Here is an 18,816-nt window from a genome sequence, read left to right as displayed (position 1 = left end):
AATCTTCCTTGGTTCTCACACTGCATATGGGTATAACAACTCTTTAATGATAGTCAATCAATATTTGACATTGAACTAGTGAATTTTTTTTTTTTTTGTGTTCACACTGCATATTGTTGTTGCAGCCTCCCATGAATATATTATATGGTGTTTACATGCGTTTTGTCTCTCATATTGATCCAGCACCTTTCTTTTTAATGTTGTGACATTAGTATTTAAATAAAGATGGCTTTTTTACAAGGTACCATTGTGTGGAAACTTCTTGTACATTGTTCTATGAGGTGACCACAAAAGTAATCATTGGTATGTTGTGGTACTATATCCAGTATTACATATTAATAGCTGGTTTGGGCAATTTTTGTGAATATAATGTTCACATAATGTAGTAGCATGCAATTCATACGATATGCATTTCCTTCTTTCTGTTTCATATTTCTTTTTAAGCATATCAGCAGTAGGTTTGTTTAAAAAGGACATATCTGTCCGGGCTCCAGACAAAATCCTTTTTGCATCATCCTCTGTGTAGGAAAAAATCATGGCAGTATCCAGTTCACCCACCTCTGGATTAGCAGTTTCCATATTCAATCCGGTGCAAGCCCGCCAGAGTCCAAACAATAAACAGCAAAAAGCAGCTGACAGCACAATGGAGGGGTGGATGCCGGTTCAAAGGTTCATAGACCCAAATGAACGATAGTCCAAATAAGGAAGAGGAACAGCATCCGGTCTGGGTGAAAAATTGTATCAAAAATTTATTCTGCCAGTACAAATTACAACGTTTCGGCCATATTGTGGCCTTTTTCAAGTACAACATAACAGCACATATGGTGGCCTTTTATAGTGTGGCACAGCCAATCAACATTTAGGTAACACCCATCACAGAAATTCATACATAAAATACATATAAATACATCCATCAGATACATATATATTAAATAGCACAGTTTATCTAGTCGTTAACAATAATAATCGCAATCATATTATAAATATTGCAAAAGCATTTCATATATAAACAACGATCCCCAAATCAGCCCACCAATGGTCGTGATGCATCAAAGGTATCCATAGAAATAACGCACCAATCACTTGCAGTAATACATATCCATATATAAACCGCCAATCCCTGATCACATAATAGTGGCGCCAACCCCAATGGAACAATCATATGAGGACTCACAAATCCATATATCGGCAGAGTTCCCTCTCACCCATATGACAACATCAGCCAGAGCCAGGTTGTATCAGGAGCGCAGTCAGATGACGCGCACCACCAGGTCACGGCGCGCGCGCCGCCCATCCCCGCAGACCCGGTCACGTGACGTCTCCGTCACAAAGCACTGCGCATGCGCGGTGCTATGCAAGGGATCAGCCACACGAACCGCCCACCGGGGAGGACCGCGCACGCGCAGAGGCCCAGAGCACGCGATCACACACCACACTCCCTCACAAACCCGCGCATGCGCTGATTAACAAAAACAAGTGTAATACCACATTTGGAATCAAGGAACCATATCCATAGTAACTTTAATAATATTCCATACTTTACAAGATTAGCATACGTTTCACAATATATAAGGAGCAAAATTGGGATAATTACAAAAAAGAAAAAAAGAAGAGAAAAACAGAAAAGAGGGCACGGGGATTGGCATGCAAGAAATAACGACAAAAATTCACAAAGGACAACATCCTCTTCGTAATTCAGGACTGTTCAGTCCCCGTGTCCTCCACTCCATCCAAATGTATCACCTATAAACACTAAAAAATAAAATAATAAAACATTTGATTAAAAGACCATAAAAGGCCACATAGATAAGTATATACCCATAACAGAGAATAATGACACAAAGTGAGGGATTAGGTGACACAAGTATGTAGATTATAATCCAAGTTAAAACCCCTTGGTTGCAACGTATCAAGAATCGATATCCATCTCAGCTCCTTTTTCTTCAACATCTTAACCCTATCACCCCCACGTCTCAATACAGGAACCCCATCTATCACTCTAAATCGTAACTGGTTCACTGAATGTCTACACTCTAAAAAATGCTTCGGAATCGGAAACTCCACAAGTTTAGTCCTAATTGTACTCTTATGCTTACTAATGCGAGCCCTAATCTCCATGGTGGTCTCTCCTATATACATTAGCCCACATGGGCACAAAATCAAGTAAATCACAAAACTTGATGAACACGTATACCTCTCTTTAATAGAGAACTTTTTTCCTGTTCGAGGGTGATTGAAACTATCACCTTTTAACATATTGCCACAACAGGCACATCCCAAACATGGGAAATTGCCCATCTTAGGAGGACATATTGTCCTTTGTACGTTGACTTGATGAACCAATATCTGACCTTACCAATCTATCTTTAAGATTGTATCCACGTCTATATGAAAGCAATGGCCTGTCCACAAATTCTGATATCTGAGGCAGACCCTTTTGTAAGAGGCTCCAATGTTTGTTCAGGATACCTCCAATCCTGCCACTAACTGGGCAATATGTTGAGACAAAAGGAACACGTCTCATAGGCCCTTTAGTTCGCTTACGACTAGAATCCTCCACCGATGTATTTTGAGCCTTAACTCTATAAGAATTAACTCGATCCATCGGGTAACCCCTATTAACAAATTTTTTACACATCTGGTCCAATCTTAAATCCAACTTATCATCCTCTTTGACATTCCTCTGTACACGTAACATCTGACTCCATGGAAGTGACTCCACCATCCGTCTTGGGTGATTACTATCATACACCAAAAGACTATTCCTATCTGTCTCTTTTACAAAAAGATCGGTATACAGAGACTCATCTTTCTTATAGACCAGCGTGTCCAAAAATTGGACCTGATCATAAGAGTGGGTCAATGTAAACTTCAGCTCAGAGAATACATTGTTCAATTCATTTTGAAAATCAAGAAGATCCTCCAGACTACTATCCCAGATACAGAAGATATTGTCGATGTAGCGCCACCAGGCCCGGACATGGCACCAGTAGATGGAATTGTACACATACCGGTCCTCGAATACCGCCATATAGATGTTAGCATAGGTTGGGGCCACATTGGACCCCATGGCAGTACTGTAGGTAATAGTCATCCCCAAAGAGAAAAACATTTCTCCTGAGGATGAAACCTAACAGTGCTAGGACCAGTTGTGCACACTCTGGCGCCATGTCCGAGCCTGTCAGCACCACATCGACGGCCTCCAAACCCCTATCATGCTCAATGGACATATACAGAGAAACCACATTAAAGGATGCAAGCATCATATGAGGAGTAACTTTAATATCACTAATTTTCTGCAAAAAATCATTCATGTCTACAATATAAGACCGTGCTGAGGTAGCAAAATGTCGCAATACTTTGTCAAGAAAAATCGAAACCTTACTACATAATGACCCCCTCCCAGATACTATGGGACGCCCAGGTGGATTCTCCAAACTTTTATGTATTTTCGGTAACGTATATAGTATTGGTGTCTGGGGAGCATCCACCACCAAATATTCAGATAGCTTCTGATCAATGAGTCCATTAAGCAAGGACTCATCTACCAAGAGCCGCAATTCACTCAAGAAACGGGGGGTAGGGTCACTAGTCAATCTAACATACACTGCAGTATCAGAAAGTTGGCCAAGAATCTCCATCTTATATTTGTCCGTATCCATAACAACTACCGCACCACCTTTATCTGCAGCTTTTATCGTAATAGCAGTATTTTTTGAAAGATTAATCAATGCCTGTTTTTCAGAGTATGTAAGATTCCCCCTATATGTGCTGTTATGTTATACTTGAAAAAGGCCACAATATGGCCGAAACGTTGTAATTTGTACTGGCAGAATAAATTTTTGATACAATTTTTCACCCAGACCGGATGCTGTTCCTCTTCCTTACAAAGGCAAACTAAGTCATAAACGGATTCTGAAAGCTGCAAGTAGACAGGAAACGTTTAGGAAGCCACAGGCAGACACGTAGAGGCAAATGGAAAGTGTTAAAAGGGTCATGTAAGCCACAAGCAGACATGTAATGTCCTGGACGCCACAGGTGGACACATAGAGGCAAATTGAGAGTCTTAAAGGGGTCCTGAAACCCGCTGACAAACAGATGAAGTCATAAAGACCGCTAACAGGTTGCAGTGTTATTGAAGCCGTAAACAAACAGGTGAATTCCTGAGGTCCACTGACAGGTAGTAAGGTTACTGGAAGCCGCAGGCAATTAGATGAAGTACAGAAGGCCACTAACCGGTATCAGGGTTACTGAAAGCGGCAGGCAAGCAGGAGGGACTGCAGACAGGTAGCAGACAATTTTTTGGTGTAAGAAAGTATATACCATGGAAGATGAAGGCAGCTGAGAGACACCCTGGAAACCTCTAAATACGCAGCAGATATCCGATAATACCGGGAACAGGTTGCCGACAGAACTCTGGAGTAATTAGAAAGTCTGAATACCATGGAAGCTGCAGGCAAACACCTGAAGTCCTAAAGACCGCTGACAGGCAGCAGGGTTATTGGAAGCAGCCGACAAGATTTTTGCTGCAGTAATGATGTTGGGCGGACATCATGAGTCACTGCTATAGCCAATCACTGAGCTCAATGGCTGTTCAGAGACAATTTTTAAGAAAAAAACAGCCTTGTAGTTCAGAAAAAGTGAACAATACAGCTTTTATCAGCCTGTGCATGCAAATGATTCAAGTATTCAAAAAGGACTAAGTATACTGGGCTGAAACATTCCGTACACAGGCTAAAAAAGAATATGTGTTAAAAAAAAAAGTATTTTTCTATTTATACATCCTGACAGTCACAATTATATATAGCAAGAATAACTGTGACATTCGCCGGGTCTAGGATTGTGACAGGAGCTGTGGCCCCGCCTGGGGTTGTCTCTGCTTCGTTCTCTCATTCCTCACATACTTGTATTCCATTTTATAATGGTGATGACTGTACTAATTGAGATGTCCTGCTATTCCTGCATCCCAGTGTCAGGTGTGAGCAGGGAAAGGGGATGGTATTCTGTGCAGGTACCTGACTCATGTAACTAGTTGGCACTGCCCCCTTTATTTAAGCCATTGTCGCCTTCCAGGCCTCACACTTCCCTTTATCAGCCAGGAGGAATATACAGGGGGTATAAGCACTCAGGTGAGGATGGAAAATCTCATTGTTTTTGTCATTTATTCCTAGAAAATTATTTGTTTATTCCAAGTTATTTTACTTAAAGCTCCTGGAACAGTATCTGAGAAAAGATAGCAAATAATATTTACATATCCAAACTCAATGGTCCACTGTGCTTTTAATGTGGACTATTAGGAGGATATATACATATATAATGCAATGAATACATATTTTGCAGTTAAAGTACATTAAGAAAATGTATGTCCGATCAAAAAACATATCCTTTCTTAAAGCCCAGATTATATCCTGGAGCTGAAGTTGTTACATCTTGGCTGTATGTTGTTACCGGCTACAGTCAGCAAGTGTATGGATAGATATCTTCTCTAACTGCTTAGCAAACCTCATGTAATGCAAGGGGGGAGCGAACTTTACTATATCATCTGACACCGAACAAGCAGCAAATGCTGAAAATTTGATCTTTGAAACTTGAATCATGGAGAGTAAGATACTGGATATAACTCAGGGTCAGTATACAATAAATAAGGTAATGTACAGTATGTACACAGTGACTGCACCAGCAGAATAGTGAGTGCAGCTCTGGGGTATAATACAGGATGTAACTCAGGATCAGTAATGTAATGTATGTACACAGTGACTGCACCAGCAGAATAGTGAGTGCAGCTCTGGGGTATAATACAGGATGTAACTCAGGATCAGTAATGTAATGTGTGTACACAGTGATTCCAGCAGCAGAATAGTGAGTGCAGCTCTGGGGTATAATCAAGAAAAATAGCGTGCACTCAAGTCTTATTATTGAGGTGCAGGTGTAACGGACCTGTAGGTCCTATTACCAATAATAATATAGAATCACCGCACACTCAGAGAAATATAATGCCAACAAGTGTTCATTTTATTATGTACAAAAGATGTGGGAGCCAAAAAAGAATATAAAGCACTAGATAGAAGCGATATATATAACGACGTTTCGGCTCAGCCCGAGCCTTTATCAGTTTATCGCTGCAAAATAGAGAAAAATACATCAAAATATATACAGAGACCAAAAAACAATTGCAGAAAAAACAGAAAAGAGAATATACAACACCAAATAAACATCACATTATCCAAATATAATACAGTGATAAAAACACATATATACATAGACATTATACTGCTTTCACAGAGAGCATGGATGTACGAAGCTGGAGCAAAAGCCCAGAAAGCTAGTACCATACTCAATAGAATAAGGGGAATAGGGGGAAAGAAAAGGATTACCTGAATCCGTTTTCAAATCTTTTGAATAGATTGCAAGAGAACTCCCAAGAGAATAGCCCAAGTAAAACGGCTGAAAGGAATTCGCCAACATCATGGTTAATAAAAATAGAAAAATAAATAAAGTTGTAACCGTAGTTATTCTGGTTTGGTTATCTGTGTGTGGTGTATAGTGCATCAGCATTATGGGGAAAAGCATAACTACCATCCTTGTGATGAGAAGACTTATGCTCCTATTGATCAAGTATATGGTAATGTCATCAAAAAGTATTAGCCCACAAAATGTCTAAATAGTATAATGAGATTAATAAATCCACACAAGATGGCCATGTTTAAACAACGTTCTTAGAAGAATGCAGGACGTCTTACATTACTATGTGTGTTGTGCATAATGTGCAAAATATCAGTAAATTTACTATGTAATAGCGCTCTAATATAGATGTCATTTGGAGGGAGAGTTACCTGTGATTATAGTGCTGTAAAGCGGCGCTCCCGCGCCTGGCTGCAATGGCGTCATGCTATAACCCTCAGTATATGGCTGTATTTATATGGGAGCCCAGGTGGCCGCATCCGGCCGGAAGTAAAACCCCTGAACCGGAAGTGACGTCGCGCTGTCTTAATATAGACACTGCGCATGTCTGTGATGGTTGTCAGGGTGATCAGCAGATTTGGCGTCCCTGTAATTTAACTGATAGCGCCGAATAGTGTGTGTAAAGTGCGTAGAGGCTATAATTGTATGACATGTGGACAGCATCATAGTATTGCAAAAGAATAATAAGAAAAGTTAATATACAAGCAGGCATATGGAAAACAATAAACCATGAAAAGAAAATGGAATATGCAAAAGGAAAAAATAAATAACAAAAATGGTAAATAAAGAATAAGCGAATGAAATTAAAAAATAATAATAAAAATAAAAATAAAAATAAAAACAGGGAATGAAAAAATGAAAAAACAAAATAAAATAAAAATAAAAAACCAACAATGTTGCTGACCATGCGCAACTAGTTAAATATGCATGCATTGTATATATAGGGTTATGAAGAAAATAAAGTAGAAAATAAAAGATAAAAGACTAAAAAATGAAAATTAAAAAATAAAAAATAAAAATAAAAAATCCAAAATAAGAGTCCAGTGGGCGGAGCAAAACTCACCTAGGGTAATAGCATGTTAGCGAGTCTGAAAAATAACAGAAAAAGCAGGGAAAAGGTTATTAGCAGTTATAGGAGCCAGTCTATCTCCCTATTAAGCCCCTTAGGGGCTAGAGTGTCTAGCTTGTGTATCCAATAGGTTTCTCTCTCTCTTAATAATTTAACATGGTCGCCCCCTCTCCTTGGGCGTGGTACATGCTCGATTACCTGAAATTTTAATTGTGCCACTGAATGTCGGTATTTAGTGAAATGTTCAGGTAAAGGTAACCAGTTTTTTTGACACCTAATTGTTGATTTGTGGCTGGCAATGCGGTCCTTAACATGCTGGGTTGTTTCCCCTACGTAGAGGAGGCCACATGGGCATTTTACCAGGTAAACCACAAAGTTCGAATCACATGTATAGTAGCCACGTATAGGGAAGGATTTACCTGTCCTTGGATGAGTAATACTGTCTGACCTAATCACATTCGAACAGGCTGCGCAACTCAGACAAGGGAATGTGCCGCAACGGCGAGGGGCAAGTAGCCTCTGCGTAGTTGTAGGAAGTTTACTGCCTATGTCAGCCCTAACCACTTTATCGCGAATATTAGTAGGGCGTTTAGTGCAGATTAAAACTGGTGCTTCAAAAGAGCCGACGTCAGGGTAAGCCTTAAAGAGGAGGGGCCAGTGTTTTTTGATAATAGAATAGACTCTGGGCATTAGTGGATGGAAAGTATGTACAAATGGGATTCTTTCTTTTGCACATTTGTATAATACAGGATGTAACTCAGGATCAGTAATGTAATGTATGTACACAGTGACTCCACCAGCAGAATAGCGAGTGCAGCTCTGGAGTATAATACAGGATGTAACTCAGGATCAGTAATGTAATGTATGTACACAGTGATTCCAGCAGCAGAATAGTGAGTGCAGCTCTGGGGTATAATACAGGATGTAACTCAGGATCAATACAGGATCAGTAATACAATGTATGTACATAGTGACCGCTCCAGCAGAATAGCGAGTGCAGCTCTGGAGTATAATACAGGATGTAACTCAGGATCAGTAATGTAATGTATGTACACAGTGACTGCACCAGCAGAATAGTGAGTGCAGCTCTGGAGTATAATACAGGATGTAACTCAGGATCAGTAATGTAATGTATGTACACAGTGACTCCACCAGCAGAATAGCGAGTGCAGCTCTGGAGTATAATACAGGATGTAACTCAGGATCAGTAATGTAATGTATGTACACAGTGATTCCAGCAGCAGAATAGTGAGTGCAGCTCTGGGGTATAATACAGGATGTAACTCAGGATCAATACAGGATCAGTAATACAATGTATGTACATAGTGACCGCTCCAGCAGAATAGCGAGTGCAGCTCTGGAGTATAATACAGGATGTAACTCAGGATCAGTAATGTAATGTATGTACACAGTGACTGCACCAGCAGAATAGTGAGTGCAGCTCTGGAGTATAATACAGGATGTAACTCAGGATCAGTAATGTAATGTATGTACACAGTGACTGCACCAGCAGAATAGTGAGTGCAGCTCTGGGGTACAATACAGGATGTAACTCAGGATCAGTAATGCAATGTATGTACACAGTGACTGCACCAGCAGAATAGTGAGTGCAGCTCTGGAGTATAATACAGGATATAACTCAGGATCAGTAATGTAATGTATGTACAGTGACTGCACCAGCAGAATAGTGAGTGCAGCTCTGGAGTATAATATATGATGTAACTCAGGATCAGTAATGTAATGTATGTACACAGTGACTGCACCAGCAGAATAGTGAGTGCAGCTCTGGAGTATAATACAGGATATAACTCAGGATCAGTAATGTAATGTATGTACAGTGACTGCACCAGCAGAATAGTGAGTGCAGCTCTGGAGTATAATATATGATGTAACTCAGGATCAGTAATGTAATGTATGTACACAGTGACAGCACCAGCAGAATAGACAGCGCTGCTCTGAAATAAAATACAGGATGTAACTCAGGATTAGTCATATTACTAAATTTTCCTATTCCTCTTTTTCTGTAAATCTATTTATATGTGTATCTAATTAATATTTCATACATATGTATTTTTCTATTTCTAAATTTAGGAGTGGGTCAGAATTCAACCTTCAGATAAACAGGTTCATCCACTATAATGAGTGGAGCTACTTGGAAGACTATTTCACAATAGCGAATCAACAGCTTTGTCATTGTACATGAATATCTACTATCAATCTAGCCATATATTTATCTGTCTATACTTGTATCTATTATCTGTCTATCTAGAAAAATCAAAGAAGCAGCACACCATCATTTTAGTGCAAAAAAGCTATTTTAACCCCTTAATGACCGGAGATTTTTTCGATTTTTCATTTTCGTTTTTCGCTCCCCTTCTTTCCAGAGCCATAACCTTTCTATTTTTAAGTCAATATGGCCATGCGAGGGCTTGTTTTTTGCGGGACGAGTTGTATTTTGAATGACACCATTGGTTTTACCATGTCGCATACTCGAAAATGGGAGAAAAATTCCAAGTTTGGTGAAATTGCAAAGAAAAGTGCAATCCCACACTTGTTTTTTGCTTGGCTTTTTTGCTAGGTTCACTAAATGCTAAAAGTGACCTGCCATTATGATTTTCCAGGTCATTACGAGTTCATGGAAACCAAACAGGACTAGGTTCATTTTTTTTATCTAAGTGGTGAAAAAAAATCTAAATTTTGCTAACAAAAAAAAAAAAGAAAAAAGAGGGCAATTTTACGAGACCAGTAGCATCTCCATTTTTCGTGATCTGGGGTCGGGTGAGGGATTATTTTTTGTGTGCCGGGCTGACGTTGTTAATGATACCACTTTTGTGCAGATACGTTCTTTTGATCGCCCGTTATTGCATTTTAATGCAATATCGCGGCAACCAAAAAAAATTAATTATGGAGTTTTGATTTTTTTTCTCGCTACGCCGTTTAGTGATCGGGTTAATCCTTTATTTTATTGATAGATCGGGCCATTCTGAACGCGGCGATACCAAATATGTGTACGTTTGATTTTTTTATTATTTTATTTTGATTGGGGCGAAAGGGGGGTGATTAAAAATAAAAAAAAAAAAGTTTCAAACACTTTTTTTTTTACTTTTAGTATGCTTCAATAGCCTCCATAGGAGGCTAGAAGAATGCCATACTTGATCGGCTCTGCTACATATAGGCGATGCTTAGATTTACTGCATTGCTATGAGCGGTGACCACCTGGTGCCGCTCATAGCAATGTGCCGGCAACAACCATAGAGGTCTCTATGAGACCTCTGGTTGTCACGGCAACGCGTTGCTGACCCCGATCACGTGACGGGAGTCAGTGACACGCTCATTTCCGGCCGGCAGCGCTTGTTAAATGCCTGCTGTCAGCGTTTGACAGCGGGATTTAACTAGTTAATAGGCGCGGGCGGATCGCGATTCCACCCACGCCTATTGCGGGCACATGTCAGCTGTTTATAACAGCTGACATGTCGCGGCTTTTAGGTGGGCTCACCGACCGCTGATGTACTATCCCGTCAGCGGTTGGGAAGGGGTTAATAGCCTTTTTCAAGTCTCAGACAGAGCCGAAAAGTTGCGCACAAATGGGCTATTAAAATAGCTTTTTTGGCACTAAAATGATGGTGTGCTGCTTCTTTGATTTCTCTAATATAAGGACTGGTATGTACCTGTGCAGCCTTGCACCGTGACCCAACTATTGCCATTGTTCAGGTGTTGCTCTCTGCTCAAATTTTTCTATCTATCTATATCTATCTATCTCTAAGCAAATTTGTTACAAGACATCATAACTACTATTTTTAGGAGAAAATTAATAAAAAAAAAAAATAAGAAACAAAAAGATAATTTTATGAAACTGTAATTTTACAGATATCTCAATGTGAATAAATTCAGGATCATAATAATGAATGAAGAATTCTTACTAAACTCACTGAGGCCATAACTGTTTTCTGATCATTTTTAAAGGTCATAAAAAAAATGTTCTATTTATTTAGGCAAATTTTCTAAGGCAAAAGGTGCAATAAAATGTGATAACCATGCGTCACAAGGAAAATATTTCATTTTTTTTTTTTTATAAGGAAGCATTTAAGTTGTGACTGTGTGATTGTTAATACTAACCTTACCTGGATTTCTCACAGATACTGGGGACACAGGAGGAAAAGATCTGAGACTCTGATCTCAGAATGAAATGGAAGGCGCTCGCCCAGCTCGGGCTGCTCCTAGCAGGTAAGTGGATAAATCTTTTCACTAGACGTAGGTCCTGAAAGAGAAAATTTCGCAAATTTGCACCACCTCCATCCTTTCAAACATTCCAAAAGTTTTGAAACCTGGAATCATTGTGTAGGGCCCTCCATCAGCATTTTTGAAACACTAAGGCCTTTAGCTTTCAAGGAAAGTATCATCAGAAACAGCCTATTGATTCCCTCACTATAGGATGAGTTATAATAAAGAAATACAAAAGCACAATAGGGTCTTATCCAGGTTAAAAGTTTGATGAATAAATGCAAAACTGCTCACCTTGTAAGGCTGTGTGAGACACAACACCTATTAAAGAGCCTGAAGACCAGATGCAGCAGCTTCTATAGAATATCAATAAAACTAACTGGATTGGAAGTGTTTCAGCGCTCTCTGGAATTATCCGCAGCATCTGAGTGCAGAGCAGGCTGTCAATCAAACTGCAGGGAGTGATCACAGCCGCACTCACCTTATAGTGAGCTGTCACTGTTAGCATTCCCTGCTCTGCCTCAATGGCTGAAAGTGAGCTGCACAGGGAGGATATACGTTTATTTTCTGCTTGTAGCTGCTCTTCCAGTAAGACACCCAAGCATGATTTTAATGCTATTTACCTGCAAATTAACCCTATAACTGCAGGTAAATAGCATTTTTGGACATATCAGGTTCCCTTTAAGGCCGGGGTCACACTAACCGACGCAAAATACGGTCTGTAGTTTACAGGCGTAATACGGATGAATGACCCCTAAATAGTGCTCCGTATGTCACCCGTAAGCAAGGTGTGGTCGCGTATTTTGCGCATGTAAACATCCGTATGTAATCCGTATGCCATCCGTATGCTGAGATTTTCTCGCCGGCTTGCAAAATGGACATATAATGGAGCCCTATGACAGGGTTTATAACACAAACGAAAGAATAGCTATGGACACATAGAATGCATATATATATATATATACATACATGTCATTGAGACACATATATAGCAGAATAGCCACTAATTCAATTGCCGGCTTTTGTCAAATCATTCCCCAACCCGACATGAAATGACACATGGTTTACATTCAGTAAACCATTTCATTTCATTTTCTATGGTGAACTGTAGTCATATGATAAAGCCCCATTTTTATATCTCACCTATTTAACATGAAAATGAACCTGTTGCATTGAACATGCAGAGCCGGTAGTACAAGTAGTTTCACCAGGGCTTTGGCTCCCATGAAGACTGCAGACCCTTCTGCTGTAAAAGGAGTCACCATTATTATAAATGACACATGATAGGTGAGGGCCTATTACAGATTTTACATTGGGAAGTTGCGCCTATAGCTACTAAGGCTACTTCACACAAGTCTCCACTACTAATACTGATCACATGCTACAGGTTCATTGGTTGATGTTTTTTGGACGCCGATCTCTGTTCTCTTTTTAATGCTACCACTATTTTAAATGTACTGTAAAGGAGAAGTTAAAATTGTAACGTATTGTGTGCTTGTTAAGAGTAAATGTAATTTAATATTATGCACCTTTTTGGGTTTCTCTCCCTTTTTTGATCTTACAATGGTGGCATTATGTTTGCTCTGGGATTGCCATGGAGTTTACAGACTTCTGTATGTCCTTCCTGTTGTATAACCTCCACCTATTGATAATAGTATAGGTCATGTGATATGAAGTCCTTGTCCACAGATGTTTGTCTGTAGATTGTATGGTGACACCCAGAGCAATTGCAATATAGAAATGACTGAAGTAGTGACAAACAGGAGAAGGAGTTGGTGTCGGCTTAAAGCAGTTGACTAGTTAACTATTTTACCTTTAACAAATGTGATAGAAATGTGATTTGGGGGTATTACAGGTTGAGCTCTGTTTTCCACATTTGTAAAGAGCTGCTTCCGTACAACCTCTCTCACAGAGTGCCCAGATACTACTGCTCTAAAAATGACAGCTGATGGAGAAACACATGAGCACATCTGTCCATAAGCCTCATTATTATGATCTGACATGAGCAAAAATCTGTCTCCTAATTAGAGATGAGTGAACCTTTCAAGGTTCAGTTTGGTGAAACATACCCGAACCCCATTCGACAAACATACCCGAACCCCATTCGACAAACATACCCGAACCCCATTGACTTTAATGGGACACAAAACGAAACGCATAGACAACACATTCATTGGGCCAAAAAGCTGCCAAAACATCTAAAATTAGGGGAAGACACCAGGAAAAGTGGCATCAATTGTGCTACAAATAAATACCGTGAGACACGGTAGCTTGAATTTAATTTACCAGAGCAGCTGCGAGGCCTGGAAACCTCATATGAAACTTTGAGGGACATTTTATGGTTACTGAAATTTCGAGCTGCTGGAACACCTGAAGGGTGTAAACTAAGGTTACCTTGGGTGTGTATTTTACTGTACTTGTTAATAAATAAAAAAAACAAAAAAAAAAACGAGTGGGGTCCCCGCTAATTTTCATAAACAGTTGATGGAAAGTCGACGGTTGGGGCATGATTTTAATATTCTGGGAAAGAAGCAATAATCATAAAGGTTCCCAGGCTATTAAGGCTATTAAAGGGAACCTGTCACCCCCCCCCTGGCGATTTTAAGTAAAAGAGCCAAGAGCCACCTTGTGCAGCACTAATGCTGCATTCTGTCAAGGTGGCTCTTTTATTTAGGGTACCTTCCACCGCAGAAATAATAGTTTATAAAATTGGTCAGCAATACCTGATATTTGACGGGGGGCAGGTCTTTCCCCATCTGACAGAGACGCCTCACATCCGTCACTCATGTCGTCCTGCATTTTTGGCTCCGCCTCCACATCGCTCTTTTCAAATTCTGGCGCCTGCGCTGTCCTATTTATTCTTGGGCATGCGTAGTTACCGCTGCTCGTCCTCTCTCACGACTTCCTGGCCTTCCTATTGCGCCTGCATGGATGCGCGGCCAGAGATCCCGCCCCGCAGTCGCTTATGGTTTATTCACACTGCGGGGCTGGGAATCTTGGGCATGCGCAGTAGTTATCTGCGGCTCTCCGACTCCATGAATTCCCTCCGCCTCTTTCCTACATTGCAGCGTCATCGGTGGGAGAAGCTGACGATTCAGATGAAATTTTGAGGGATCCATTCACTATAATGAGGCAGCAGAGTTACTCTGGACTCCGTCTAGCCTCTGTTCAGCGGTGTCCTTCTTTTCAGAAGTGCACAAAACTGTGTCCGACGGCACATTTATGCAATCCTACAAAGAAGGACACCGCCGGATCACAGGTCAGACAGCGTCCACAGTGCCTCCATCTGCCTCGTTATAGGAAATCTTCCACCAGAGGTTCAGTCTGAATCACGTGTTTCAGAGATTTCCACGATGTACAATATCAAATTATATTGTGGTACCGTGTTTGCCAGAAAAATCCATGTGGATACTTTTCTGCCCAATGATGACAAAAGCATTCTCGTAGTGACACCTTTATTGGCTAAGCTAGGAGGGATAGCTAATGCTAGAGAAGAGAGAGAGAGGATTCAAAAAGATTTAAATAAACTGGAGAAGTGGGCAGCAACTAACAGAATGGTTTTTAACAGGGAGAAATGCAAAGTACTACATCTGGGCAATAAAAATGAAAAAAGCATATATAGAATGGGAGGAATAGGGCTAAGTGACAGCACATGTGAAAAAGACTTGGGTATACTAATAGATCACAGACTGAATATGAGTCAACAGTGTGATGCAGCAGCAAAAAAGGCAAATGCAATTCTAGGATGTATTAACAGAAGCATACAGTCTAGATCACGTGAAGTCATTATTTCCCTCTACTCCTCTTTGGTCAGACCTCATCTGGAATATTGTGTCCAGTTTTGGGCACCACATTTTAAAAAAGACATCAACAAACTGGAGCAAGTTCAGAAAAGAGCGACCAGAATGGTGACCGGTCTGCAAACCCTGTCTTATGAGGAAAGGTTGCAGGATTTGGGAATGTTTAGTTTGCAAAAGAGAAGACTGAGAGGAGACTTAATAGCTGTCTACAAATATCTAAAGGGCTGTCACATTGTAGAAGGATCAACTTTATTCTCATTTGCACAAGGAAAGACTAGAAGCAATGGGATGAAACTGAATGGGAGGAGACACAGATTAGATATTAGAAAAAACTTTTTGACAGTTAGAGTGATCAATGAGTGGAACAGGATGCCACGAGAAGTGGTGAGTTCTCCTTCAATGGAAGTCTTCAAACAGAGGCTGGACAGACATCTGACTGGGATGATTTAGCGAATCCTGCTTTGAGCAGGGGGTTGGACCAGATGGCCCAGGAGGTCCCTTCCAACTCTACGATTCTATGATTCTATGATTCTATGATTCTATAACCAGAAAATAATATGTTGCAAGCTTTCAGAGCACAGAGGCTCCTTCTTCAGGCAGGATTACAAGTAGATTAATAAGAAAAAGCACAACATTTAAGGGATACTACAGTAGGACATTTGTTCATGAGGTGGGGGGTGTGATGCTTCCTAAAGATAAGCCAAGGAAATCAAATTAGGTATTTTCTTACAAATGGAGAGGCAGTGGAAATGATGTTCTTAGTTATCTGGAGTCCATCTGGTGGAAGTGTGAATTGTATCCATGCAGTGAGTCATAAATCCAGGTGTTAAATTGAGTCCTCTATCTAATATACTGCTCAAAAAAGAAAGGGAATACTTAAACAATAAAATGTAACTTCAAGTCAGTCATACTTCTGTGAAATCAACACTGATTGTGATTCAATTTCTCCTGCTGTTGTGCCAATGGAATAAACAACAGGTAGAAATGATAGGAAGGTCACTAACATCCATGTGACTGTTCAGTAAGAGTGTCTAATGTTCCCTTTATTTTTTTGAGCAGTATAGATGCGCCTTTTCTGAAGCAGCTGCGGACTGCTATTTTTAGGCTGTGGGGGAAGGATATCCATGGCCCTTTACCAGTCTGAGAATACCAGTCCCCAGCTGTCTGCTTTAGCATGGCTGGTTGTCAAAAATGGGGGGGGGACCCAAGCCACTTTTTTAAAATATTTATTTAAATAATTTAAAAATACGGCATGGATACTGTTAGGCGTCTGGTATCTGCGCCTGCTCTGCAGGAATCCAGAGACTCACATTTTGCGGTCTCCTGCTGTCTATCTACTGCAGAGAAGATTACCTTGCAGCAGACCACTCCAGAGACTAAGTTCCTCTCTGCTCCTACTGGGCATGCTCATGAGGCGATCTCCCATTGGAGATTGGGAGTCATGTGCCCAGGTCCTGCTCCAGATCTCATTGGTCCATCTCGGAGATCTGGAAGGTCCCGCATGGCTATAAAAAGTGCACATGACCGTATAGTATAGACTTTTCAAGCTAAATGTGTGAATGGTGACGGATGTATGACTCTGGTGACTGACTCATTTGAAACCCCTTCCCTCTGATATTACGCATGTGGCTAGGGAATTAGTGCAGCAGTCAGTGCCAGTCAGTGGCAAGCCCTAGGCCACTGTACACTCCGCACCTCTACTCTAGCGTCCGACATTGCGCCTGCCTCCTAGCTTTGTCGACTAGCGGCCGTGCCCTACGCCGCGCTGCAGGTGCAGCCCTCCTTGGCATCCGCAGTAGCGACGCCGCACACACGGTAGGTCTAGATGGACGCAGCTCCTCTGCCTTGGGTCCTGCTCCTGTGACCAGATACCGTGTGTGCATTTCCCTGTGGTCAGTGACACTAACAGCCTCAGCGTTTTTGTATGTTTATGTTGCGGCGCCTCTGTGTCTGAACAGCGCCCGCTTTGCGCACTTCGGGTGAAGTCTAACCTGTGCGCATTATACCTCCATATTGCTCGTCTGTCATTATCTTGCAGCGGTGTAACACCTACTGCACGGTGGACCCCGAGCGGCTAACGCACTTTATTATTTATTTTTATTTAGTGCGTTCCGCCGTTCCTAACAGGTACACCTTTATTCTTGGCAACCAAGCTTGCTGAAGCTGACATCTGAGGTTTGCAGTCTGTAGCTGTCAGTTTTACCTGGCCGGTTATCAAAAATCCAGGGGAACCCCACGTCCTTTTTTCATATTTATTTATTTACCAAACTTTGGCCAACTTTTTCCCTGTTGTTAAGGAAAAAAGCTTGGGAATCCAAACATGAACCCAAATGGGCAATGTTCGTACCGAATTTGAGATTGGCGAATGTTGTCCAAGCAAGATTGCTCATCTCTACTCCTAATCACAATAGTTATAGCGTGTGAACTGTATCTGAAAGACAACTCTAATAGAATAGAGAGATTTTATAGAAGGATAATTATAGCACATAAGGAACACGAGAATTGGTTCTAATCAGCAAAATATCTGGGTCAATTCATACTAATTTCATCAACTGATGGTCTGATTGATTTTGAGAGACAAAAATGAGAAATACTATGGTCTTGCAGTATGTAGCCATGAGACTGGTTACATAAAAAGGCAGCTATGCAGGCGCTTCTCACAAAATTAGAATATTATCAAAAAGTTAATTTATTTCAGTTCTCCAATACAAAAAGTGAAGCTCCTATATTATACAGAATCATTACAAACATCGTGATCTATTTCAAGTGTTTATTTCTTTTAATATTGATAATTGTGGCTTACAGCCAATGAAAACCCAAAAGTCATTATCTCAGTAAATTAGAATACTTTATAACACCAGCTTGAAAAATGATTTTAAAATGTTGGCCTACTGAAATGTATGTTTAGTAAATGCACTCAATACTTGGTCGGGGATCCTTTTGTATCAATTACTGCGTCAGTGTGGCGTGGCATGGAGGCGATCAGTCTGTGGCACTGCTGAGGTATTATGGAAGCTTAGGTTGCTTTGATAGCAGCCTTCAGCTTCTCTATGGGGTTAAGGTCAGGTGAGTTTGCTGGCCAGTCAAGCACAATGATACTGTTGCTTTTAACCACTTTACCCCCAAGGGTTGTTTACATGTTAATGACCAGGCCAATTTTTACAATTCTGACCACTGTCCCTTTAAGAGGTAATAACTCGGGAACGCTTCCATGGATCCCGGTGATTCTGGCAAAGTTTTCTCGTGACATATTGTACTTCATGA

The 18,816-nt window shown here is 40.7% G+C and overlaps 2 long non-coding RNA genes across 2 annotated transcripts in view; one reads left to right on the top strand and one right to left on the bottom strand.

Annotated features, from left to right (window-relative positions):
* Window positions 1–723: 723 nt before the first annotated feature.
* On the bottom strand, window positions 724–12,234 carry LOC141048684 (uncharacterized). Its single transcript, XR_012220110.1, has 5 exons — window positions 12,047–12,234; window positions 11,653–11,789; window positions 7,526–7,550; window positions 6,375–6,444; window positions 724–1,752 (listed from the first exon to the last, which is right to left on the bottom strand). It is a non-coding gene; the product is annotated as an uncharacterized lncRNA (long non-coding RNA).
* Window positions 5,078–18,816, top strand: part of LOC141048685 (uncharacterized) — a 39,263-nt gene continuing 25,524 nt past the window's right edge. Inside the window, exons 1-2 of the long non-coding RNA XR_012220111.1 lie at window positions 5,078–5,129; window positions 11,668–11,755. This is a non-coding gene — a long non-coding RNA (uncharacterized lncRNA). The remainder of the gene's footprint in view (window positions 5,130–11,667; window positions 11,756–18,816) is intronic.

Source organism: Dendrobates tinctorius, unplaced genomic scaffold (genome assembly GCF_039654945.1).
Source record: "Dendrobates tinctorius isolate UK_male_01 unplaced genomic scaffold, ASM3965494v1 ptg000138l, whole genome shotgun sequence".
NCBI lineage: Eukaryota > Metazoa > Chordata > Amphibia > Anura > Dendrobatidae > Dendrobates > Dendrobates tinctorius.
The sequence above is the reverse complement of the archived record's forward strand: the minus strand, read 5'-3'. Positions and strand labels throughout refer to the sequence as shown.